At 41.5% G+C, this 26,813-nt stretch overlaps 1 long non-coding RNA gene across 1 annotated transcript; it reads right to left on the bottom strand.

The window, feature by feature from the left end:
* Nucleotides 1-5,089: 5,089 nt before the first annotated feature.
* Nucleotides 5,090-8,007, bottom strand: LOC123329626. Its single transcript, XR_006545159.1, has 2 exons — nt 5,796-8,007; nt 5,090-5,679 (listed from the first exon to the last, which is right to left on the bottom strand). It is a non-coding gene; the product is annotated as an uncharacterized LOC123329626 (long non-coding RNA).
* Between the last annotated feature and the right edge of the window lie 18,806 nt (nt 8,008-26,813).

The raw sequence follows: 26,813 nt of genomic DNA, 5'->3' as shown, positions 1-26,813 counted from the left end.
ATCTGGTGAGCAGGAGTATTAAATACTTCCCAAAGCCCTAGTAATACATATGTAGGCCATGTAAACTCATGAAAATTTAAAACTACCACGTTGGTGAAGTGTTTAGTGATCCAATGGTTTGTGGCATCCCTTAAAACTTAAAGGACAAGTTGCTTCACCTTGTACTAGGAAAGAAAGCAAAAGAAACTATGCTTGCTGGACCTCTTTCAATTATGAGAGCAGCAAAAGCCACTTTGGCAATACAGAAAGCTCCTATTTTTGAGTGAGACTAAGAGCAAGAGAGGGACCTGCGACTGAGGTCCAAGCAACTGTATGCTTTGTAGCAAGTCCAAGCAACAGAGCAAGCTATTCTGCCACTTGGGTCATATGACTCAGTAGATGTGATATGCCAGAGGTATCCGTGGCAGGCAAAACCCCTGTAAGTGTCTCTTGCCAGCTCAAAAAAGAGAGTTGCCACGTTTCCAGGGTTCTAGATCTGGTGTTGGAGAACTATGGCTCGTGGGTCAAATTCAGCTTGGTTTTGTTTTATGGTGGTTCGGTTTTACTTGTTTGGATGACTCAAAGTTTTTAAATCTGAGTGATTTGGAGAGTGGTAATGCCATTAGAAGAAATCAGTAATGAAGTAGTAGGAACTGTCAACTGAAAATATTTCAGGGCTACTGGAAATATTTCATTTAAAATATCTGGGTATATTCTTGTGATGCCCAGTGCATAGGACATGATGCTGCCCTATATATCAAGTAAAACTATGTACAAACCAGTTCAGGCTCAATGGCCATGTTCTTTTCTTTTTTTTTTTTAATTGGAGTATAATTACTTTACAATGTTGCATTGGTTTCTGTTGTACAACAGAGTGAATTAGCTATAATTTCCTTCCCCCTTGAGCCTCCCTCCCACCCTCAAAGCCATGTTCTTAAAAATAACTGACACCATGAACAAACTAAGACTGAGAAGTAAATAGGGAGAAGATAGGCAATGTATCAGTAGAAGGAGAAGCAAAGAATTAAGCATCTATTCTATGCATGATTTTATGTTTAGCTCTGCTGTGAAGGGTAACAGAGATAAAATAGTCAATGTATTTACTTCAAGGTACTCATAATTTGATAGAGGTGATGTTTTTCTGTAACAGAGTTGGGAGTGAGAAATAGTCTTAGAAAGTGAAAGTGTAATTTGCTCAGTCATGTCTGACTCTTCTCGACCCCATGGACTGTAGCCAGCCAGGATCCTGTGTCCATGGAATTCTCCAAGCAAGAATACTGGAGTGGGTAGCCCCTTCTCCAGGGAATCTTCCCAACCCAGGGACTGAACTCCGATCTCCTGTATTGCAGGCAGATTCTTTACTGTCTGAGCCACCAGGGAAGCCTGATAAAGGTGATGTTTTTCTGTAACAGAGTTCGGAGAGAGATATATTCTTAAGAGAAGTAGAAACGGGAGCTCCAAGGAGAGAGAAAAGCATTACTTGCAGCTAAGATTCAGGATGGAGGAGGTGGAGTCTGAGCTGGACTCTGTACATGACACTGAATCATGAAACAAGACCATGGGAGCAGAACGTTGTAAATAGAGGCTATGTCAGGGGCATAGCAATGGGATAGCATGATTTGTAGTAGCTGGTAGTTAGGATCTTTGGTTGCAAAGATCACATTATCTTAAGTGATAGATTTCTCCAAGGCAACGTGGAAGAATAAAGAAGACAGGAATCTCAGTCACATAGGACTAAGACCTTGTGGGGGATTAAATTCTGTCTGGGAACTGGAAGGTTATACTAGATCCAAGGCAGCTCAAGGGAACACATACTTTGTCTGGGCCCCTTTCTAAGGGTCTGCCACAGACCAGGTAGGGACACTCTCTGTATCTGGTGCTCCTGCTAATACTGCTTCTCATTTTGTTTCTGCATATTCAAGAACTTCTGTCTACTCCTGGCTTCCACTGTGTTATAATATCTAGTTACAGCTTTTTTTCTGTATGTTTTTCATCTTCTGATCCTGCTGTTAACTAATTATCTGTCTGGATCTCAAATTCAATCTTTGCAAGAGAAAATTTGATTGATCTGGTTAATTATTGTCATTCCTATTGAATATCTCTCTTGGGCAGTTGGACAGACTATGAATAGACTGATCAATTGGATGTGTCAAAGTTGACAGAGCCCAGTGGCATAGAACAAAGTGACCTCAGAGCTGTAGGAGCAGAAGGCACTGCTCCAAAAGTGCTAATATCAAGTGAAGCAACTTTGCCTGATCCTAGGTATAGCAAAGAAAAATAAACCTGAGACCATACAATGATGGCCATAAGTGCCAAAATGAGCCATTTAGATTTATTTGACTAGGCCAGTTGTTCTCAATTTTATCAGACATCTTCTTGTAATGTCTTCTATGCTATTCTTAAATGAGGATTATAAATACTATAGACTAAATACACATATTTTTAGAGAATCAATATAGTGCTTTAATACAAGGAAGAAATAAAAGGGAAGTGATATAACAAAATAATGTATATTTTAATATGCAGTTTCTCATGAAACAGCTACACTAGAAGTCATAAAGCAGTGGTCAGATGCTTGCAGCAATACAAGACAAAATTATACCTGTTCTGGCTACAATTCAGACTGATTTAAGTGCATTGTATTGGTGGATGAGATGCCATCAACAATAATGCAAGCAGTAATGGTAATTTTTTAAAATGGTATCATCAACCCCTAGCACAGTGCCCAGTACTCATTTAGCATTTTTTGAGATGAAAAACTAATTTTTTTGAAAGCAAAAGAGATCCATTCAAGATTTTTTAAAAAGAGAAGTACCTAGATCAGAACAATTTTCAGGAAGATTTTGTTTTTTTAATGAGGAAGATTACATTAAAAATTTTTTTTAATTTATTTATTTTTGGCTGTTTACTTATTTATTTGTCTTTGTTGCTGCACACAGGCTTTCTCTAGTTGCAGCAAGAGGAGGTTACTCTTTAGTTTCAGGGCATGGGCTTTTCATTGTGGTGGTTCTCTTTCGGGCTCAGTAGTTGTGGCACATGGGCTTAGTTGCCCTACAGCATGTGGGATATTCCTGGACCAGTGATTGAACTTGTGTCCCCTGCAGTGGCAGGTGGATTCTTAACCACTAGATCACCAGGGAAGCCCTTCACGAAGATTTAAGGCCTTAAAAGATAATGAGCTTCAAGGTCTGGGTTGTTTCCATAGTTGGCTCATCGGGAAGATCTCCTGGAGGAGGGCATGGCAACCCACTCCATTATTCCTGCCTGGAAAATCCCAAGGACAGAGGAGCCTGGTGGACTACAGTCCACAGGGTCACAAAGAGTCGGACACAAGTGAAGCGACTTAGCATGCATACCCATTCCTACCCCAGTGCTTTAATAGTAGGCACTCAATACTTGATTTTGAATTGAATTGATATGAACCAAATAATTTCTCCAGCAAGTGCACCCACAGGGCCCTTTGATATAACATTATCTTTGGGCAGAACTCCAGAAAAGTAGTGTTGTGGAAGAATTTCCCTCACCACAGGGCCCAAAGTCAATCCTACCTCTGTTTCATATGTGCAAGACTCTGGAGTCTGAAATAGAATGTTTTAGGTACAGCTCTGTTGCAAAGAAAGCTACATTCTGTCAGATCATCTCAAGATTCAGTAGCAACAAGTGCAAGGACCAACAATTACAGAAGTCTTTAACAAAAATCCATTCTGTGTAGCTGGCCACACGTGTTTCAAACTTTATTTGCCTGTTGAGGAATGTCTTAATCAACAAGAGTAGTGTCCAACACATAATAGCCACTTAACGAGTATATGTTGAATGGATGAATGAATAGCAGTAGTTGAAAACAATGCCTAAGACAGAAAAATGAAAAAGCAAAAATTCTACTGTGTTTTCCACCAGAATCACACCTGGGACTTACTACTAGTTTTCAGTTTGAAGAACCATCAAACTGTCTGACTCAAAGCAAGCATTCAGGCTACACAAAATTACAAAGAAAAAGTAAGTAATATGTGTGCACAGTGACAAAGTAGTGCAGAGGAGTCTAAAATGGAACGTAACAGCTTCTTGATCGTCTTCTCTCCCACCTTCGGTCTTTACCCTAGACAGGTCCAACTTTCTAAAGGTAAAACTGTTTGAAAGATCTGGACTTCCCTGGTGGTACAGTGGATAAAAACCTGCCTGCCAGTGCAGGGAACACGGGTTCGATCCCTGGTCTGGGAAGATTTCACATACTGAGGAGCAACAAAGCCTGTGTGCCACAAGTACTGAGAACCTGTGCTCTGGAACCCATGAGTTGAAACTACTGAGCCCGTGTGCCTAGAGCCTGTGCTCTGCAAGAGAAGCCTGTGCACCACAATGAAAAGTAGCCCCGGCTGTCCACAACTATAGAAAGCCTGCATGCAGCAACAAAGACCCAGCACAACCAAAAAATAAACTAAGAAAAAAACCTTAAAAAAAGATCAGATGACATTATGTACCTATTTTCAGCTTTATCATTTTTCTCTATGAAACTACTGATCTGATTAAGAAGACTTAACACATGGAGTTGACTTTCAAAGGGTGGGGAAAGTTTGTAAGGAAATACTTCTACCGTTTCAGCTTTGGTAGCCATGGCAGATGTTGCCGGTCATTAGTATAGAGCCATTGCTCTCTCTTTGATAGCAAAAACACGATACTATTTAAAGTAAATACTTACTGAGTATTATGTTCAGGCATTTTAAGCACTCACATTGCAAATATGATCTCATTTAATTCTCACAACAATTAATGAACTATGTACTATTATTATCCCCGTCTTTCTGACGAGAAAACTGAGACTGAGGTTAAATAACATATTCTGAGTCATACAGAAGACAGCAAACAGTGGCAATTTAACACAAACTTGCTTGATGAAAATCTGAAAATGTCTCATAACACAACTCTGAATCCCTCTTCTGTCAGACTCCTGGAAAGTCCTTGTCTTTTAAAATGTATACCGAACAACATTCAAAAAATGCTATGATGATTCAAGTGGGATAAAACATCAAAAGACTATTTGGGGAAATGATGCCAACTCTTAAAAAGAAAATAAGTTTTCCTGTAAGGCAATGGTTGGCAAACACTTTTCCTCATAAGTTTCCTCATTTTGCCCAGTGAGAACGTTTTCGGATGGAGGACAAAGACTGACAATCAGAAATGAGAGCAGTCAACATCCTACAGTCAACAAAACAACCTACACGCATAGCAACAGGAGCATAGTTTATGTGGTAAGCATAATGCAGTAATTTAAAATAATGATCCTGAAGGTCTGTGCGACAGGGGCCAATGTTTACATAACATTACCTGAAAACGGTAAAACAGAAAATGAGGGCTCTGTTGCAGCTATGTGAAAAATCTCTTCTTTATGAACAGTAATGTAAAGAGAGAAACAGAAGTAATTGTGGTTTCTGGTTGATGGACTGTGATTAGGTGTCATTCCCCTCCCCCGCAGCAATTTCTGTGGTGTCATCTTTTAACTAAAAAATAAACAAGGAACAATAAAACATCATCATACTAAAATGGGTTCTGGCTTCAGCATTGCACAAGTGGGGAGAAACTGGAGAAAGACTTTCAGATCACGTTTATCAGGGATCTCTGGAGTTCCCTCTGGCATGCTCCCACCGTGTTGGGAGTCATCTCAGAAAACCAAGGTTCATTTTCTCTTGGAATTCTGGAAGTTCTTCTCTTGCATCAAAAAAAGAAAAAAGAAAGAAAGAAAAGAAAAAGTGAGTGTTTTGTTTTCATTATTATTTACTAAACTTGGGAACTGAGCAAATCAGTTTTGGTTCTGGGAAACCCACCCACTTTGATCTTCAACACCCACTCAGTCTATGAGACACACAGGTCAGGAGCTTTTCACAAGGTCAGGAGCTTCCACTGAAACCTGCACACAGCATCTGTTGTTTGGGGAATCCTGAAGATGTCAAATTTGGGTCTCAGATTCCAATCTCAGGGCGGGATCACGGAAAACCTGCGCCTAATCTCTGCGGAGCGGATGTAAGGGGAGGGCCTGGGATCCGCCATCCGCAGCCCTAGGGAGCCGGAGGCGCGGAGGTCGTGGAGCCACGCGGCCGCCCTCCACACCAACGTCCGCGGGCGTCACCTGCGCTGACTCATCGCTTCGGCTCAGCTGGGGTTCCCGACAGTTCCGCAGGTGCGGCCGCCGAGCGTCACGGCTCACTAATCTTAAACTGCCGGCAGCGTTCTGGCACTGCCGTGACTCAGCCGCTTCCGCTCGGCCGGGCCCCGGTCAGCTCCAGCCTCCGCGGCCACGAGCCTTTTTCCCCTCGTAAGCGCCGAGCTCTAAGGTCCCGACAGGGCTCGGCAGCTTGTAAAGCAGCCCTGAACTCCAGGGCCCTGCGAGGCTCCTCTCAGTGAACTGAGAAATTTAGGAGAACTGTCCACAGCCCACCTGTGCAGAGCTTGGGTGACTGGGCTGGGCCAGTTGAAGCTTCGGCAGCCCCACGACCTAAGCTGGAAGCTCAACATTGCCACTTGTCGGGTGGGTCATCCCTAGAGAATCATTCAATCTGGTCAACCTCACTTTGCACCTGGGTGAAATAGGGCTGAGTCCACACCCACTTCGGTGCTGTTGGCCCAGCCTAACAAATAGCGGGAACTCAGCAAATCTACCTTGGTTATTATTTCTTTTGAAATACCTTTCGGATGTAGTTCTTCCTTTCCCCGCCACTGCAACCTTCTTGCACTTCACATTTCAATGCAGGATCACCGCGGGTGACTTCCTAAATGGTTTTCCCGCATTCCCATCCGACTCTCACTCAATGACCTGGCATATTTTTAAGGCACGCTGCTTTGTGCAAGCCAATTGCCCTGCCTCAAGAAAACGTAACACCTCCTTGTTGTTTTTCGACTTGATAGAAAGTCCCTTTCCTGGTGTTTAAGCCCTAGAATGTAGCCTGGACTACCCAAATCCTCATCCCTCCTATAAATATTTATCCTTACTCTTCGTCCTGCATTTGGCACAGTTTCCTGCCCTGTCAGGGCTGAGAGGGGGTGTATAGGCGTAGTAAGAGCTCTGCTCGAAGTTCGGACAAGTGAAAGTGAAGTGAAAGTCGCTCAGTCGTGCCCAACTCTTTGCGACCCCATGGACTGCAGCCTGCCAGGCTCTTCTGTCCATGGAATTCTCCAGGCAAGGATACTGGCGTGGGTTGCCGTTTCCTTCTCCAGGGAATCTTCCTGATCAGGGATCGAACCCTGGTCTCCTGCACTGAAGGAAGATTCTTTACTGACTGAGCTATCGGGGAAGCCCAAGGACAAGAGAGGAAGCAACTCAGTGAGTAGAGGGGTACAGGGAAAATTTCACAGAGGAAGTAACATACGGAGGGTAACTGGTGGCTTGGCGGAGTTGCCAGCACTCTGATTATCGTTATATATCAGTGTCATGGTTGGTGCAGAACCTGGAAGTCATGCTGGGCTCTGGACTGTTGTTACACGATGTCTGAAACAGCCCCTTCCCTTGATTTTCTTGGATCCAGAAGTACTATGGAAAATAAAATTTGGGTTTTAAAATGAATATTGTTTGATGAAACACAGATTGTGGGAAGTAATGGATTCCTTAAGGGAAACTTCCACAACTGAGGAAGGAGTTTCCATAGAGGGTGGAATCAGCCACCAGGCCTGAATGCTAGGGGAGGGTGTTTGTGAGGATTTTATAAAGCTGTATTTGAACCTGCCTCCAGTCAGTCCAAGGAAGGAGAAGGTTGTGTACTAAAACGAAGCAGCCAACTCACCAGGAGCCCACGTACCTTTCTGGGTAGCTCCCTGAAAGAACTGAATTGTTAGGCACACTTGGCACACACTGCTGTGGGATTTCCCTGTGAAAAAAAGCTTTGCGTGAGAAAGGGACAGGCTTTTCCACCTGATCAGAGAGAGAAGGGCAGCACAGATCTGCAAGTTGTCAGAGTGGATGCTCCAAAGGACCTCAGGGTCAAGGACATCTCAATGACACTCTGCAGATATCCCAGGTAGCACTGATTCAATTCAGTACTTGGAAAGAAGACAAGGGATCAGAGAGGTGGCAAGAGGAGTATTTTACACAAGGACTTTGATTACATTAGATCTCAGGTTCTTTCTTAAACATTTCCATCATGAACATGTTTTACTTTTTAAAAAATTATTTATCTAGTTATTTAGTTAGTTACTAAATTTTTTGACTGCCGCAGGAGGCTTGCAGAATCTTGGTTCCTGAACCTCCTGCAGTGGACAGGCAAAATCTTAATCACTGGATAACCAGGGAAGTCCCAGAGAAACATTGTTTCTTTTTAAAAAGTCACTGCATTGGTATCCATTTCTTATTGGCTAGAGTTTCATGCATTGGTGAAGGAAATGGCAACCCACTCCAGTATTCTTGCCTGGAGAATCCCAGGGACAGGTGAGCCTGGTGGGCTGCTGTCTATGGGGTCGCACAGAGTCGGACACGACTGAAGTGACTTAGCAGCAGCAGCTGCAGAGTTTTACAATACAGGAGTAAGAGTGTACTTTTCAACTCTGAAAATTATAGATGTTGATCATAATATAAACATTGATTGCCGTCTGTGGCTCAGACAGTAAAGAATCTGCATTGATTATTAATGTAAGTTAAAATTATGATTTAACTACTCTGGGAAGATAGGGAAGAAGAAGTGGAGTTAGGTGTGTGGTGTATTTGTCACAGTTCTACATCCTCATCTACCACAACACGAAGGCAATAGAGCAAGTTTAACACATAGCAACAGAAACACATTTTTCTTTTTAATATATGATGGTATATACCTGAAGCAACATGGAAAGTGGAAACTGGTTGTGTTTGGGTTATAAAGAGGAATGAGGCAGAAGATAAGTGTTTTTCACTCTATCTTGTCTAGGGTATTGAAGTATTGAAATATTTTTCAATATGTCAAGGAATATTTCCAGTGAGATATTTTTAAACTTCATTCATTTATAATGTGGTAAAAATAAAAGCATACAAACTTGTCTCAGTAATTTAATTTCTATTTGTTTATCTTAAGGTGATAAATACAGATATGAGCAGAGATTTATATACAATAGTCATTGCTGCTGCTGCTGCTAAGTCGCTTCAGTCGTGTCCGACTCTGCGCGACCCCATAGACAGAAGCCCACCAGGCTCCCCCATCTCTGGGATTCTCCAGGCAAGAACACTGGAGTGGATTGCCATTTCCTTCTCCAGTGCATAAAAGTGAAAAGTGAAAGCGAAGTCACTCAGTCGTGTCCGACTCTTAGCGACCCCATGGACTGCAGCCTACCAGGCTCTGCCATCCATGGGATTTTCCAGGCAAGAGTACTGGAGTGGGGTGCCATTGCCTTCTCCCAATAGTCATTGCAGGATTATTTATTTAAAAACTAGTAATAATATAAATGTCTAACATAAGACAATAATTTAAAAAATCATGGTACAATCATGATTTTATTAAATAACAGTTTTGAGAATTATTTAATTTCATAGTAAAATGCTAATTTTAAATGAGTGAAAATAAAAGGCAAAAGTATGTGTCTTCAGGGAATTCCCTTGCTGTCCAGTGGTTAGGATTTGGCACTTTCATTGCCAGGGACTGTGTTCAATCCCTAGTTGGGGAACTAAAATCCAGCAGGCCTCTGGTGCGGCCTAAAAGAAAAAAGGTACATATATTCATGGTAAATAGACTGGAAGGAAGTATTTATCTCTGGTAATTGGAATTATAGTATTAGGATAGAGTTAGGTTTCTTTAGGAAGCAAATGTTGGGTTGAAGTTACAAGTGGAAAAAGTCATTGGGAAGTTACTCCTCTGAAAAGAAAGAGGAGGAAGCCAGATTGGGTAGATGTAGTAGTTAGATGTGGTACAAATTCTCTGCTGCCAACAGGGAGCTTTGGAGCAAAGATTGCCTTACTGGAGGTGTCCTGTGATCTGTGGTAAGAGCCAGGACTTTGTACCACCACCTTCCATGGTCATTGGTTTGAGTCACTCTAAGAAGAGAGTGACAGAGGCTGGAAAGATAAGGATGATCAAGGAGTTAACAGATGAAGGCCATCACCTTTCCTGCAGCTGGGCAAAAAGCCCTTTCTCAAGAGGGAATCTGACTAGTACATCTCTCTATTTGCAACAAAGGGTGATTATTTAAAAATGCCTGTTTTGTATATTTTTATAATCTAATTTTGGCATCAAAAATGCTATATAATAAAATTTGTAAAATAGTAAGTAGACCTCAAATATAAGTTCAGGAGGGATCCTCTAAAGCACATACACTTTAGAGCATTGATTCTTTTTTTCTTTGGTCAGCTATTTTGTCTGTTCAGAGGTCATGAGTGTCCCTTTTTGGCTTATAGGATAAGTTTCAAATAATTGGGGTTCCCAGAACTGAGTCCAGTACCTCATCTGTGTAATGAGGAAATTTTGTCTCACTATAATTGTGAAAATTATATTACTCCTCTTAATTACTTGGTTCTTTCATTTACTCAACAAACATTTGTTATGCATTTACCTGTTGAACAATGATAGTAGACATGGTGTAGAAATTAATAAGATATTGATCATATAAAGCTCACACTTTAGTAGATGAACTAAGTCATGAACTTAATAATGTGTTAAAAATGTACATACTCTTAGAGTTTCAGTTTTGCAAGATAAAAAGAGTTCTGGAGATTGATTGCACACTATTGTGAATATACTTAACACTACTGAACTGTACACTTAAATATGGTTAAGGTGGTAAATTTTATGTTATATGTGTGTTTAACCACAGTAAATTTTATGTTATATGTGTGTTTAACCACAATGAAACATTTTTTAAAAGGTACATACCCTGTGAGTTAGCGATTACACTTCTGGGTTTGTATCTCAAAGAAACTTTCACCTATCTATACAAAAAAAACAGTATGAGGATGTCCTCTGGAGCACTGTTTATAATAGCAAAAAGATAGAAATAGTTGATATTTTTATCAAAAAGGAATGGATAAAATAAAAGTAGTATTGGGTTGGCCAAAATATTCATTTAGGTTTTCTGTAACATCTTACAGAAAAACCCAAACAAACTTTTTGGCCAACCTAGTATATTTCATATATCAACCTAAATTGATCTCAAAAACCATTTTGGGTGTTAAAAGCAACATGCAAATTGGTACATGCATCATGATACCATTAACATAAATTTAAGAACACACAACATCACAGTCCATTGGTGATGGATATGGATACATATACATACTCAGATAAAATTATAGGGAATGGGACGGATGGATACACCCCAAACTCATGGTAGCAGTTACCACTGGACATTGAGAGCAGAAATGGGACTGAGTGGGAAAGTGTTGTGGTTAAAGGAGATAATTTTATCTATAATGTTTCAGTCTTTTAGGGATATAAATGCATATGCTGTAATAACCTATAATGGAAAAGTATCTGAAAAAGAATATATAAACATACATATTGGACTTTCCCAGTGGCTCAATAGTAATGAATCCACTTGCACTGGAGGAGACACAGGTTCAATACCTGGATTGGGAAAATCCCCTAGAGGAGGAAGTGGCAACCCACTCCAGTATTCTTGCCTGAAAAGTCCCTCCGACAGTGGAGCCTGGTGGGCTACAGTCCATAGAGTCACTAAGAGTCAGACACGACTGAGCAACTGAAATGCATATATATGTATATATCTATCAGTTCAGTTCAGTTGCTCAGTCGTGTCCAACTCTGCGACTCCATGGACTGCAGCACGTCAGGTTTCCTTGTCCCTCACCAGCTTGCTCAAACTCATGTCCATCTAGTCGGTGATGCCATCCAGCCATCTCATCCTCTGTCGTCCCTTTCTCCTCCTGCCTTCAATCTTTCCCAGCATCAGGGTCTTCTCCAATGAGTCAGTTCTTCACATCAGATGGCCAAAGTATTGGAGTTTCAGTTTCAGCATCAGTCCTTCCAATGAATATTCAGGACTGATTTCCTTCAGGATTGACTGGTTTGATCTCCTTGCAGTCCAAGGGACTCTCAAGAGTCTTCTCCAACACCACAGTTCAAAAGCATCAATTCTTTGGGGCTCAGCTTTCTTTATAGTCCAACTCTCACATCCATACATGACTACTGGAAAAACCGTAGCTGTGACTAAACAGACCTTTGTTGGAAAAGTAATGTCTCTGTTTTTTAATATGCTGTCTAGGTTGGTCATAGCTTTTCTTCCAAGGAGCAAGCATCTTTTAATTTTCATGGCTGCAGTCACCATGCCCAGTGATTTTGGAGCCCCCAAATATAAAGTCTCTCACTGTTTCCATTGTTTCCCCATCTATTTGCCATGAAATGATGGGATCGGATGCCATGATCTTAGTTTTCTAAATATTGAGTTTTAAGCCAACATTTTCACTCTTCTGTTTCAGTTTCATCGAGGCTCTTTAGTTCTTCTTCACTTTCTCCCATAAGGGTGGTGTCATCTGCATATCTGAGATGATTGAGCTTTCTCCTGGCAATCTTGATTCCAGCTTGTGCTTCATCCAGCTTGACATTTCCCATGATGGATGCGAAGTCAAGTGGGCCTTAGGAAGCATCACTATGAACAAAGCTAGTAGAAGTGATGGAATTCCAGTTGAGCTATTTCAAATCCTAAAAGATGATGCTGTGAAAGTGCTGCACTCAGTATGCCAGAAAATTTGGAAGACTCAGCAGTGGCCACAGGACTGGAAAAGGTCAGTTTTCATTCCAGTCCAAAAGAAAGGCAATGCCAAAGAATGCTCAAACTGCTGCACAATTGCATTTATCTCACACACTAGTAAAGTAAAATTCTCCAAGCCAGACTTCAACAGTACATGAACCGTGAACTTCCAGATGTTCAAGCTGGATTTAGAAAAGGCAGAGGAAGGAACCAGAGATCAACTTACCAACATCCATTGGATCATCGAAAAAGCAAGAGAGTTCCAGAAAAATATCTACTTCTGCTTTATTGACTATGCCGACGCCTTTGACTGTGTGGACCACAAAAAAACTTTGGAAAATTCTTCAGAATGAGAATACCAGACCACCTGACCTGCCTCCTGAGAAATCTGTGTGCAGGTCAAGAAGCAACAGTTAGAACTGGACATGGAACAACAGACTGGTTCCAAATAAGGAAAGGAATACATAAAGGCTGTCTATTGTCGCTCTACTTATTTAACTTATATGCAGAGTACTTCATGAGAAATGCTGGGCTGGATGAAGCACAAGCTGGAATCAAGATTGCCAGGAGAAATACCATCACCTCAGATATGCAGATGACACCACCCTTATGGGAGAAAGCGAAGAAGAACTAAAGAGACTCTTGATGAAAGTGAAAGAGGAGCGTGAAAAAGTTGGCTTAAAGCTCAACATTCAGAAAATGAAGATCATGGCATCCAGTTCCATCACTTCATGGCAAATAGATGGGGAAACAGTGGAAACAGTGACAGACTTTATATTTTGGGGCTCCAAAATCACTGCAGATGGTGACTGCAGCCATGAAATTAAAAGACGCTTACTCCTTGGAAGAAAAGTTATGACCAACCTAGACAACATGTTAAAAAGCAGAGACATTACTTTACCAACAAAGGTCTGTCTAGTCAAAGCTATGGTTTTTCCAGTAGTTATGTACAGATGTGAGAGTTGGAAGGTAAAGAAAGCTGAGCACCTTTAGAATTGATGCTTTTGAACTGTGGAGTTGGAAAAGACTCTTGAGAGTCCCTTAGACTGCAAGGAGATCCAACCAGTCCTTCCTAAAGAAAATCAGTCCTGAATATTCATTGGAAAGACTGATGCTGAAGCTGAAACTCCAATACATCGGCCATCTGATGTGAAGAACTGACTCATTGGAAAACACCCTGATGCTGGGAAAGATTGAAGGCAGGAGGAGAAGGGGATGACAGAGGATGAGATGGTTGGATGGCATCACCAGTTCAATGGACATGAGTTTGAGTAAACTCCTGGAGTTGGTGATGGACAGCAAGGCCTGGTGTACTGCAGTCCATGAGGTTGCAAAGAGTCAGACATAACTGAGCAACTGAACTGAACTGAACTGAAGCAGGGTGACAGTATACAGCCTTAACGTACTCCTTTCCCAACTTGGAACCAGTCTGTTGTTCCATGTCTGGTTCTAACTTTTGCTTCTTGACCTGCATACAGATTTCTCAGGAGGCAGGTAAGGTGGTCTGGTATTCCCAGCTCTTGAAGAATTTTCTACAGTTTGCTGTGATCCATACAGTCAAAGGCTTCGATAAATAAAGCAGAAATGGATGTTTTCCTGGAAGTCTCTTGCTTTTTCGATGATCCAACGGATGTTGGTAAGTTGATCTCCGGTTCCTTTGCCTTTTCTAAATCCAGCTTGAACATCTGGAAGTTCACAGTTCATGTACTGTTGAAGCCTGGCTTGGAGAATTTTGAACATTACTCTGCTAGCATGTGAGATGAGGGCAATTGTGCAGTAGTTTAACATTCTTTGGCTTTGCCTTTCTTTGGGATTGGAATGAAAACTGACATTTTCCGGTCCTGTGGCCACTGATGAATTTTCAAAATTTGTATATATGTATATTTATATATTGGAGAAGGCAATGGCACCCCACTCCAGTACTCTTGCCTGGAAAATCCCATGGACGGAGGAGCCTGGTAGGCTGCAGTCCATGGGGTCGCAAAGAGTCGGACACGACTGAGCGACTTCCCTTTCACTTTTCACTTTCATGCATTGGAGAAGGAAATGGCAACACACTCCAGTGTTCTTGCCTGGAGAATCCCAGGGACCGGGGAGCCTGGTGGGCTGCCGTCTGTGGGGTCGCACAGAGTCGGACACGACTAAAGGGACTTAGCAGCAGCAGCAGCATATATGTGTATATATATATATATATATATATATATATATATACATACACATACATACAACTGAATCACTTTGCTGTACACCTGAAACACTGTAAATCAACTATACCTCAATTAAAAAAAGAAAAAAGAATATGAGTACAAATATGAAGGTTAAAAATTGGTGCTTCTGGGTGGGGGGTGTATGTGTGATTTTATTTTATTTATTACACTGCTTTTAAAGTTTTGATTTTTTTTTAAATAAATAACTTCAGAGTCTCTTTTAAAAAGCAAATTATGCATGGCTAAAGAGAAATATAGGTAAAGTTCTATGGGAATTCAGAATGGAGAGACATTATTAAAGGTAGAGTGGGACATAGAGGGGTTCAGGAAAGGCACCTGAATTAAGCCTTTAAGGATGGAAAAAATGAAGATAGATAAGAAAGGGAATGTGGAGTGATTTGCTACTCCAGGTAGAATGAGAAGTATGAAAAAGGCATGGAGACAGGAAAACAAGGGATTCTGGAATAGTTGCTTGGTGGACCAGAAGTACCTGATGACAAAAACCAGGAAGCATGGTCTAAAAGTCTCATTCAAAAGGAGCCTTCCAAGGGAAATCAAGAACTTCAGTCTGTTCTGTAGATAGTGGCTTGTTATTACAGGTTTTGGAGTTGGAATGACAGGATAAGGACAGAAAAATTAATCTGGCCATGATATGTAAAATAGTTTGAAAATAGTTAGAAGTATCACAGGCAGAGAAAGCAGTTAGAAGGAAATGATTGTAGGATCCCAAGCAAGAGATGAACACAGATCCTTCCCACATTCCCTCCGTTTTTTTAAAGCTTTACTGATCCTGGTGCCCTTTTGATCATACACAATAGTCTTTGGAATAGCATCTCTGCCTCTGGGATGTTTACCAGCCATCCTTCATGTTCCAAGACATGGCTGAAAGTTATTACATGCACTTCTCAGCAATAGCGGTTCACTGAGGCAGGCGTTCTAAGGACAGCTGGTTGAACTGTGCAGTTTAAAAGAGGATCTAAGTGATTTCTGACTAATAATAACTTCCCTCTTGTACAAACACTAACCTAAAGCGTTCAAAGGTTCCCATTGCCTGGTTCTAGTCCCTGAGACTACAATAGAAGCCACATACCTTAGCACGTCCCACACCCCACGTCTGACAGCAGCTAACTTCTGCAGCTTCAACATTTTCTCCTGTATGGATTCTGACTCCAGCCATGTTGATATGCTCTGTAATCCCACAGACAGAGCCATGGATTTTCTCACTCCCCCCACTCTTTGTTTTTCTGGGATGCTCTTCCTCCCAATCTCTGCTTATTAAAAATACTGTTCATTCTAGGGTCCAAATTCGATTCCTTCCACAAAGACTTTTGTATTCACCCCAGAGGAAATTAGCTCCTTCCTCTCAGTTATCAAAGTTTCTACCAGTCACATGACAGCTTCTTTTCTCTCTAACATCTCTTCCTCTAGTTAGATTTTGAATCTCTGGAGGTAGTGTCCAAGTTTTTTCCTTTTTTGTTTTGTTTTGTTAATCCCTCTAAAATAACTAGGCCAAAGCACTTTGCTTGTCAAGGTGTATGCTAATTAAAATAACAACCAAGCATTGAAAGCCTTTTTTAGGCACCATATACATGTCTATTCCTCATAATAACCCTAGGATGAAGGTACTGTTATTCTCATTTTATAAAAGAAGAAATAGAGGCTCAGAGGTATTAATTAACCTGCCTAGTACATAGGTGAGGGAGATTAAGAGATACAAACTTCCAACTACAGAATAAATGAGTCATGGGTACAAAATGTACAGTGTAGAGAATATAGTCAATAATTATGTAATATCTTTGTATGGTGACAGATTATAACCAAACTTATCCTGGTGATTATTTTGAAATGTATAAAAATACCAAGTCACTATGTTGTGTAACAGGAACTAATATCCTGTTGTAGGTTAATTATGCTTCAAAAATGAACAAACTCATAGAAAAAGAGATCAGATTTGTGGTTACCTGAGGGGGAGGGGTTGGGGAAGGAGTACCTGGATGAAAGCAGTCGAAAGGTACAAACTTCTAGTTACAAGATAAATAAGTAATAGGGATTTAATATAACTAACATAACTAAAATAAATATAACTGCTGTATGTTATATATGAAAATTGTTAAAAGAATAAATCCTAAGAGTTCTCATTACAGAGAAAGACTTTTATTCTTTCTTTAATTTTGTATCCATATGAGATGATAGACATCCAGGAAACTTATTGTGATAATCACTTCATGATGTATGTAATTTAAATCATCATACTGTACACCTTAGACTTATATGGTGCTGTATGCTAATTATATCTCAATAAAGCTGGAAGAAAAAGAAAAATAAGATTTGAATAGGGCTCTGACAGGCTCTGAAGCTTGTTTTGTTTTCATTATATATTGCTGCTTTCTTAAACTGAATAGTTGAATAAATGAAGAATACATTTTTGAACACTTTTTCAACTGGCTTTTCTTTGGCATATTTCCTTCCTGGAGGTTTACTGAGCTGGTAAAGCAGAAGGAAATACCAATCAGTCTTTCTTATCAGCTGTATTAGCTTCAAGTAATGGGAAACCACTGCAGATGGTGACTGCAGCCATGAAATTAAAAGACGCTTGCTCCTTGGAAGAAAAGCTATGACCAACCTGGACAGCGTATTAAAAAGCAGAGATATTACTTTGCCAACAAAGATCCATCTAGTCAAAGCTATGGTTTTTCCAGTAGTCATGTATGGATGTGAGAGTTGGTCTATAAAGAAAGCTGAGTGCCGAAGAATTAATGCTTTTGAACTGTGGTGTTGGAGAAGACTCTTGAGAGTCCCTTAGACAACAAGGAGATCAAACCAGTCAATCCTAAAAGAAATCAGTCCTGAATATTCATTGGAAGGATTGATGCTGAAGCTGAAACTCCAATACTTTGACCAACTGATGTGAAGAACTGACTCATTGGAAAAGACCCTGATGCTAGGAAATATTGAAGGAAGGAGGAGAAGGGGATGACAGAGGATGAGATGATTGGATGGCCTCACCGACTCGATGAACATGAGTTTGAGCAAGCTCTGGGGTTTGGCGATGGACAGGGAAGCCTGGCGTACTGCAGTCTATGGGGTTGCAAAGAGTCATACATGACTGGGTGACTGAATTGAACTAAATAGGAAACCAACTCCTACTGACTTGCACAATAGAAGAAAATCTATTGGTTTATAAAAGAAGGAGTCTTTTGGTGGATTGCTGGTGTTAGGATTGGATCAATGTTGTAACAAGTTTGCCTTTGGCTTTCTGTTTTGTTTTCCTCTAAACTGATTTCATAACTGGGCAATCTCTCCCTGTATGATATCAAAGGCAGCTCCCAGTAGCTCCAGGTTACATTCTACCAATTTAACAACCCCAGAAGAAAGCACCTCTTTTCTGATAGGTCCTGTAACATTCCCAAGTAAGACTGTCCTCGGCCCAGCTTGGGTCACATGCACATCCCTGAAATAATCTCTGTTTGAGGAGTGCTGTGTTGCTCTGATTGGCCAGGGGTAAGCCTGAGGTTTGGGTCAACCCTACTAGAACTCTATGGATTGAGAATGGGAAAGGAAAAATTATGGTACCAGACTAGAAGGGATGCTGGACAGGCAAGATAAATGTCCATTATACATACATTCACTGAGCTAGGACTCAACAGTCTGTGATCCATGTTGACTGTACCTGAGTAGAGACAGTAGGTGACTCCATATATGTGTGCTAAGTCCCTTTAGTCTTGACTCTTTATGACCCTATAGACTATATCCTGCTAGGCTTCTCTGTCCATGGGATTCTCCAGGCAAGAGTACCGGAGTGGGTCGCCATGCCCTCCACCCGGGGATCTTTCCAACCCAGGGATCAAACCTGTGTCTCTTACGTCTCCTGCATTGGCAGGCAGGTTCTTTATCATTAGCACCACTTGGGAAGCCCATGGTCTGCCCTCAAATAACTCACCGCATAAGAGTGTTTTCCTGGTTTAGTCCCAAGTGTTGTGCTGTTCTTCAGAGCAGTTATATAACAAAACATTCTACTCGCGGGAAATGGTTTATGCCTGGCTCGAGTCCTGTGATAGTCTACAGCCAACTGAGAAGAAGAGACTGGGATCTGATACCACCAGGGAACACAGCATCAACTGAAATAGTCCTAGGCAGGCCAGCTCCACCACTGGGAGGACACAGAAGCCAATGACAAGCAGTAGCATGGGCAAGCAGTTATTTCCCAGGACCAAACAGAACATGACACGTCTTAATGTGAGACAGAAAATTCTAAGGTAGGAAATACTCAGGATTTCAGATAAACAGGTAAGTCTGGTCGTCAGGTAGCAGGAACTTAGCCCCTGGACTAAAGTTCAGGGCCAGTCCAATCTTAGGAAATTGAAAGGGGTAGGCATGTGCCAGTTGCAGGGGGATCGAGATTGGGCAGGGAGTCAGGATTGGAGCTAAGGCGCTAGACCAGGCTGAAATCCATGGACTAGGTCTGGAGTGTCCATGGCAGGGCCAGGAGGGCTGAGTCTGTAGAATAAGACTGAAGTTCAGATAACAGATAGGACTGGGACCTAAGTTTAGATGATCGACAACCTTGATAGGAAACCCTAGAGTGAGGGATGGACATACTGTAAATTCCTCTTGTCTCTGTGCAGGGTTCTGCAGATGCTATTGAGAGTCTCAGCTGAGGGGAAGGAGGGAGACAGAAGTTGGTCCCACAATAGGATCCAACCAACTAAAAAAAAATCAGAAACATGCATTCTCTCATTTGAATGCCTAATGTAATAAAAATCAAATTGAAAAAAGATTCAGCTGAAGCAAAGACACCAGGAAAGAAATAGAGGCAATTGTTTTTGTGCGTGTTTTGTGTTTTTTTTTTTATTTTTTATTAGAGTATCATCACTTTACAATTTTGTGTTAGTTCCCACTTCAACAAAATGAATCTGCTATACATTTCTTTCCCATTTAGGTCATCACAGATCATTGAGTAGAGTTCCCTGTGCCGTACAGTAGATTCTCATTAGTCATCTAATTTTACATATAGTAGTGTATATATGTCTGGAGAAGGCAATGGCACCCCACTCCAGTACTCTTGCCTGGAAACTCCAACGGACGGAGGAGCCTGGTGGGCTGCAGTCCATGGGGTCGCGAAGAGTTGGACACGACTGAGCGACTTCACTTTCACTTTTCACCTTCATGCCTTGGAGAAGGAAATGGCAACCCACTCCAGTGTTCTTGCCTGGAGAATCCCAGGAACGGGGGAGCCTGGTGGGCTGCCGTGTGTGGGGTTGCACAGAATCGGACATGACTGAAGTGATTTAGCAGCAGCGTATATATGTCAATCCCAATCTCCCAATTCAACCCGCCTCCCCAAGACGTTAAATGAGATTTCCTTCTTTTCTTCATTTCAGAGCTTAGGTTACTAGGTGGCGAGTACCCTCATATTATAAGGCGTCTAATCAGGTTGTTTATGCTCAGCTTGCTCAAGGGGTGGCCCCCACATTGGTTCTGACATCTGTAACCTGTCACTCCCACTTTTGGTTTAAGGAAAGAAGATCAAGGGAAGAGGTTTAAAAAATGAAGATGGCTTTAACACTTAAAATATGAAAAAAAAAAAAAAATGAGGATTACTTTGATGAGAACTAAAAAGCACTGTTGTTTTCTCTCTCTCCGGTCAAGGGAAAGGAAACAATAAGGACCTATCAAGCAGAAAGACTGACACCCCAGTGGATGTGTGCTGAATGGAAATCCTGCCCCGAGGCAGCCGAGACCTGGAGCAGAGTGTGGTGAGAGTTCTTGGGACAATCTGACCAGAGTCCCCTGACTTGTGGTGAAGAGAAACTGATGTTTTTTCTCACCTGAGAGCTATGTGAGAGGCTGGCTGGAGGACCAAAGATGGTAGGTAGGTCAAGTGGCTGGGAAGAGAGAATTGACAGAATGTGTTTGAAAGGCAGTAATAAGGAAGAATAAAATTTTTCCTTTCATTGGTGGAAAGGTAAGCCTGAGTTCTCCTTTTAGCTCTACCACAGATTAGCTGTGCTAGTGTAGAAAACTGCTTGATCTCTCTGAAACTCAGTTTTCTCTTCTATAAAAGGAAGAATTGGTCTAGACTGTCTTTAAGGTGCCCCAAAGGTACCTTCAATGACTTTCTAATTCTATGGGTGGATTTGACTGAGCTCTATGGTGACTTGTGAGATGGATTATTAAATATATATATATATATATATCCCATTACACTAAGCCCTAGAAATTCAGGTCTCAAGGGTGCAGCATTCTTTTCTTCCCTTACTCCCTCTTCTCTTAACAAGTACTTAAAAAATAAATTATTTAGGGCTTCCCTGATGGCTCAGTGGTGAAGAGGCACCACTTGGGAAGCCCGTGCCAATGCAGGAGACACAAGTTTGATCTCTTGTCCGGGAAGATCCCACATACAACTAAGCCTGTGGGCCAGAACTATTGAGCCTGTGCTCCAGACCCCAGGACCTGCAACTACTGAAAACCACATACCCTAGAGCCCGTGCTCCATAACAAGAGAAGTCACCAGAATGAGAAGCCCGTGCTTTGCAACGAGAGTAGACCCTGCTCACCACAACTAGTGAAAAGCCCTCGCAGCAACGAAGACCCAGGAGAACCAAAAAGTTAAATAAACAAAAATTATTTTTTTAAAGTTAAATTATTTAAAATTTTAAAAAGAAATAGTAATCCGTAATACCACTAACCTGATACATTACTAATTATACTTTGGCTAATTCCTTTCCAGATCTTGACCACCCATCTGCATATTGCTCCAGTTGCAGTCACTAGCACATGCTTTTGGTGTCCTTACAAGCCCCAGTTCATATCCCACACATGATCAAGAGAAGTCAAAGCTTGGGGTGCTTCCAATTATTGCATAATAAGAGCAGGCAAGGAACAAACTGGCCTTTGAACTACTCTGGTGTGGCCTCTCTTCCTTCTTAAGTCTCCTTCCTGATGCTTCAGCAACAACAGGAACTCAGGAAGCCCGGTAGAGCTAAGTAGCCTTTGGTCTACATGGCACTCACTGTGAGTTTGGGTCTGGGCTAGAAATACCAAGTGATCCATTTAGCAGACATCACAGCAGCCACCAGAGGGTTATGCCAAACCTCTAAAGTCACAGAGAAAACCAATATCAAGGTATATAGAGATGTGCTGGTGATTCTTCTGTTGTTAAAACAGGAGTGATAAGATGGTCACAGAGGATCAGCAAAGTGATGGCTCTCCATCCACCTTTTTAAAAATTGAAGTCTAGTTGATTTACAATATTTTATTATTTCAGCTGTACAGCACAGTGATTTAATATTTTATAGAATATACTCTATTCAAAATTATTACAAAATAATGGCTACATTTCCCTATTCTGTAGAGTATATCCTTGTAGCGTATCTATTTTATACATAGTAGTTTGTCTCTGTTAACTTACCCCTTCCTTTCTCTTGCCCCTCTTCCTTTCACTCTCCATGAAAGAGTGAAACTAGTAACCACTAGTTTGTTCTCCATGTCTGTGATTCTGTTTCATTATATACATTCATTTGTTATTTTTTTAGATTCTACAAATAAGTGACAACATAGAGTATTTGTCTTTCTCTGTCTGACTTACTTCTCTAAGCACAATGCTCTCTATGTCTGTCCACGTTGTTGCAAGACACTCCACCCACTATAGTGCCAGCTCTTGTGTCTCAATCTTTATGACCTCAATTGTACTCACAGGAGCACCTCTGAGTGCAGCCCCAGCAAGTCAAGCTTTTTAGAGAGATCTTTGTGCATTCTCATTTAGACAGAGACAGAGATGGTTCAGTCTGGGCCTTGAGATGGTGTCCCTAAAACTTAGTCTGGGATTGGAGAGCCTTCAAGAGCAAGGTGACAAGTAAAGGGCAATGCAGCCAAGAAGCAGCAGGTAGGTAGAGATTGGTTTATGGAGCCCCTGGGGCCCTGCAGAGGAGGAGGAGCCTCAGATAAATTTGCAACAGGAACATAACTTCTTCAGATCTGCTTTAGAAAGATCCCTCTGGTAACAGTGTGGGGAATGATTAGAAAAGGATGATTGGAAGCAGAGACCTGGGGTTATTATAATTCTGTTAAGACATCACAAATTTTAAGAACATAAGATTTTATCATTAGAAGATAAAAAGGACAAAATGCACTAGCTGATAGAGAAATTTGAAAAGACCCTGATGCTGGGAAAGATTGAAGGTGGGAGGAGAAGGGGACGACAGAGGATGAGATGGTTGGATGACATCACTGACTCAATGGACATGAGTTTGAGTAAGCTCCGGGAGTTGGTGATGGACAGGGAGGCCTGGCGTGCTGCAGTCCATGGGGTCGCAAAGAGTTCGACATGACTGAGCAACTGAACTGAACTTATAGAGAAATACTATACCTTTGGAGAACTCCATGGGTAAAATATCTTTCTTTTTTGTGGGGCTGCCTTTTTACTTTTGGCATTGAACATTTAAAGAAATATGTATTTACTTTTTTCTGATTACAGAAGCAAGCTATACTCATTGAAAAATTTCAAACATTTCAGAAATATTTAATTTAGGAAAAAAGTTTTGTACAATCCCACCCCCGACAGAGGTAACAGCTGTTATTAGGAAAATACCTTTCTCACAGTTGGAAATCTTGTTCTCACCATGAACTCCAGATGCCTTACAACTAGATCTCAAAAGGCAACGCAATGATCAGATTCCCTGAAGAGCAAATGATCAAAGAGCATTCAAAGCAGAAAACGTATACAGAAATAACTGGGCGACAAGGTGATAAGCTAAAGATCTAATTCCCGTATTTTCTGCTCACGTGTTCATTTGCCTGAACTATGTCTGGTACTTGACTAAGGGAGTGGCTAGAGTTTACTTTGGTGGAATAAATGAGCTTTAGAAGTTAACCTTTTTTCTTGGTTAAGTGTTCATTGTTGCAGATTTCTTTCTTCCTATTTAAAAAAAATTATTGGAGGATAGTTGATTTACAATGTTGTGTTAGTTTCAGGTGTACACTGAAGTGAATAGGTTATACACATACATATATCCCCTCTTTTTCAGATTCTTTTAGATTTAGATTCCATATGTTTTCTTTTTAAAAGGAGAAGTGTTGTCCTGAGGCTAAAAAGTATTTTCCATTCCTAGCAGGTCTCTTGATGTGGTAGATAACACCAAAAAATAATTCAGTATTTTTGTGCCCATTTGAACCTATCAAATTGGGATAATAATATCTGTCTGCCTCTCCAGGAAGATGATGAGACAATTGATTTATTTCTTCTTATTTATTTGCTTTTGAAATCTAGAGGGAAAAATCTAGACTTAAGGCCCTTTGAAAGAAAGAATTGTCCTTTCTAGACAATTATTCTCCAGCACTCTTGCCTGGAAAATCCCATGGATGGAGGAGCCTGGTGGGCTGCAGTCCATGGGGTCACGAAGAGTCAGACACGACTGAGCAACTTCCCTTTCACTTTTCACTTTCCTGCATTGGAGAAGGAAATGGCAACCCACTCCAGTGTTCTTGCCTGGAGAATCCCAGGGACGGTGGAGCCTGGTGGGCTGCCGTCTATGGGGTCGCACTGAGTTGGACATGACTGAAGCGACTTAGCAGCAGCAGACAATTATTGGAGAGAGTTTCTTTAGAAATGAAACCTTTCTTGGAATGCATTCTGGAGCTTCATAACTTTTACGGAAATTCTGAACTCTTTCAAGTGCATATAACAGAAACTCAATTCAGACCAGGTGAAAAAGAGAAGATTATTGTTTCATTCTTCTAAAGTCTGATGAAGTCAGAGTTGGCTTCAAGGATATGTGTTCCATCAGAAACTATGATGGAATTTGAGAAATTCTTCTTCAGTATTTGCATGTTGCTTGAGTGGAGGAGGTACATTCTCAGAAGCTGTAGAATGGCCATGTGTAACCTTGCCTTTAAAACATCTGCTTGGGGAGTTCCCTGGCGGTCCACTGGTTAGGACTCAGCACTTCCACTGCCGCAGCCCAGGGTTCAGTCCTTGGTCAGGGTACTAAGATCCTGCAAGCTGTGTGGTGCAATCAAAACAAACAAACAACAAAAACAAAAAGGTCTGGTTGCATTAGTCAAGATATCTTGAGAGGTTTTGTTCTTTAAAGAAAAGAGAGAACTCTGCACTGACAGCTTATATGGTCTTGATAAATGATGGAGCCCACATACCTGAGTATAGGCTTATGAAGAAATCTCACCCTATCAGGGTATAAGAAGAGGTGGAGTATGATTGTCTGGGACAGGACCCTGGAGCAGGACTGCTGGAGTCTGTATTCATCAGATTAACTCCTCTGAGCATCAGTTTCCTCTCATGTCCAGTGGAGACAGTAATGGATCTACTTCACAAGGTTATTATGAGGATTAGACAGTATATGTAGAGTTCTTGAATAGGCTAGCACATAGTAAGTTCTCGGTAATTGTTAGGTATTATTATTTTTGCTTACCACTTTCAAGGATGATGTGGCAATTTCCCCTCACCTGTACCTCAATGTCTTCCTGGACAGATTCTGTAATATGACAACTAAAACTCAGTTCAGTCTGGTTTAAAATGTCCATCTCAAGATTGGTTCAAAGCTCTCCACTTCCCCTGGTACAATGGCAGAGGAGATGCTGGACTTATGGAAGAGGAGATCCATGGACTTTTTAAATCCTCCTCCCACTCCAGTGCCCTGGAGGACAGGTGGAAGCTGAGTCACACCCTGGGACACCTCGTCCACTTTCCTGTTCTCAGGATGGGGTCAGGGAGAGGGAGGCGGCCTTTGGAGCTCCTTTTAGTAGCTACTTTACTCTTGTTGGGGAGGCAGCCCTGAAATTACTACTCTGGTTCAGTTTTGTCCTGCTACTGCTGTGGCCTCTGTGGAGGGGTAGTCTCACCTGAATGGGTACACAATCTCTTTAGGCATATGTTCAGTTTGACCTCAGATACCTCTTTAGTGTTACCTTGAGTGTGAGTGTGCATGCTTAGTTGTATCCAACTCTTTGCAACCCCATGGACTGTAACCCGCCAGGCTCCTCTGTCCATGGGATTTCTCAGGCAAGAATACTGGAGTGGGTTGCTATTTCCTCTTCCAGGGGATCTTCCCCACCCAGGGATGGTACCTATGTCTCTTGCGTCTCCTGCATTGGCAGACAGATTCTTTACCACTGAGCCACCAGAGAAGCCTAGTGTTAGATCACTGAAGCACAGTTGGTGCTAGAGAGGAAACTGGAAACGAGGCTTGATTTTTTTATTGTTGTTATTGTTCTGACAAATAGGGGCAGATTACAGTCAGAACAAACTCTTATTTCCCACAGTGCCTGCTGAGTAACCTCCCGGGGAGGATGTATAATAGAGCTCAGAATGGCTGAAGCAGGTTAGCGACCACAGACCAGATGCTGTTCAAAGGGCTTCTGGATTTCAAGCACTTTAAATAGAGCAACAACCCAAAATAATATTTATTGGCTATATACTGAAGTCAGGCACTTAGTACACACTATCCATTCTATATGGTAAGGATTATTAGCTCCATTTTACAGATGAGCATAGTGAAGGTAAGAGGAATTAAATCAATTGCCATTATTCAAGGGCCCTGTTTCTTTTTTTCTCTTGCTTCCCATCCTTTAAAAAAAAAAGGAAAATAATTGCCTTGTAATGTTGTGTTAGTTTCTGCTGTACAGTGAAGTGAATCAGCCGTATGCATACATATATCCTCTCCCTTTTGGATCTCCCATCCTACCCACATCCCACCCCTCTAGGTCATCACAGAGTGCCGAGCTGAGCTTCCTGTGCTTTATAGCAAAGAGGGCTTGATTTCTTACCTAATTTCTATAGCGGCCCCCTGCAAAAAACTAGTTAAGATTTCAGAGAGGTAATATTAACAAAGTCATAGCTAGCTAGCTAGCTAAGTCGCTTCAGTGGTGTCTGACTCTGTGCGACCCCATGGACAGCAGCCTACCAGGCTCCTCTGTCCACAGAATTCTCTAGGCAAGAATACTGGAGTGGGTTGCCATTTCCTTTTCCAG

Source organism: Bubalus bubalis, chromosome 16, assembly GCF_019923935.1.
Source record: "Bubalus bubalis isolate 160015118507 breed Murrah chromosome 16, NDDB_SH_1, whole genome shotgun sequence".
Taxonomy (NCBI): Eukaryota; Metazoa; Chordata; class Mammalia; order Artiodactyla; family Bovidae; genus Bubalus; species Bubalus bubalis.
Note: the sequence above shows the minus strand (reverse complement) of the source record. Positions and strands in the feature narration are given on the sequence as shown.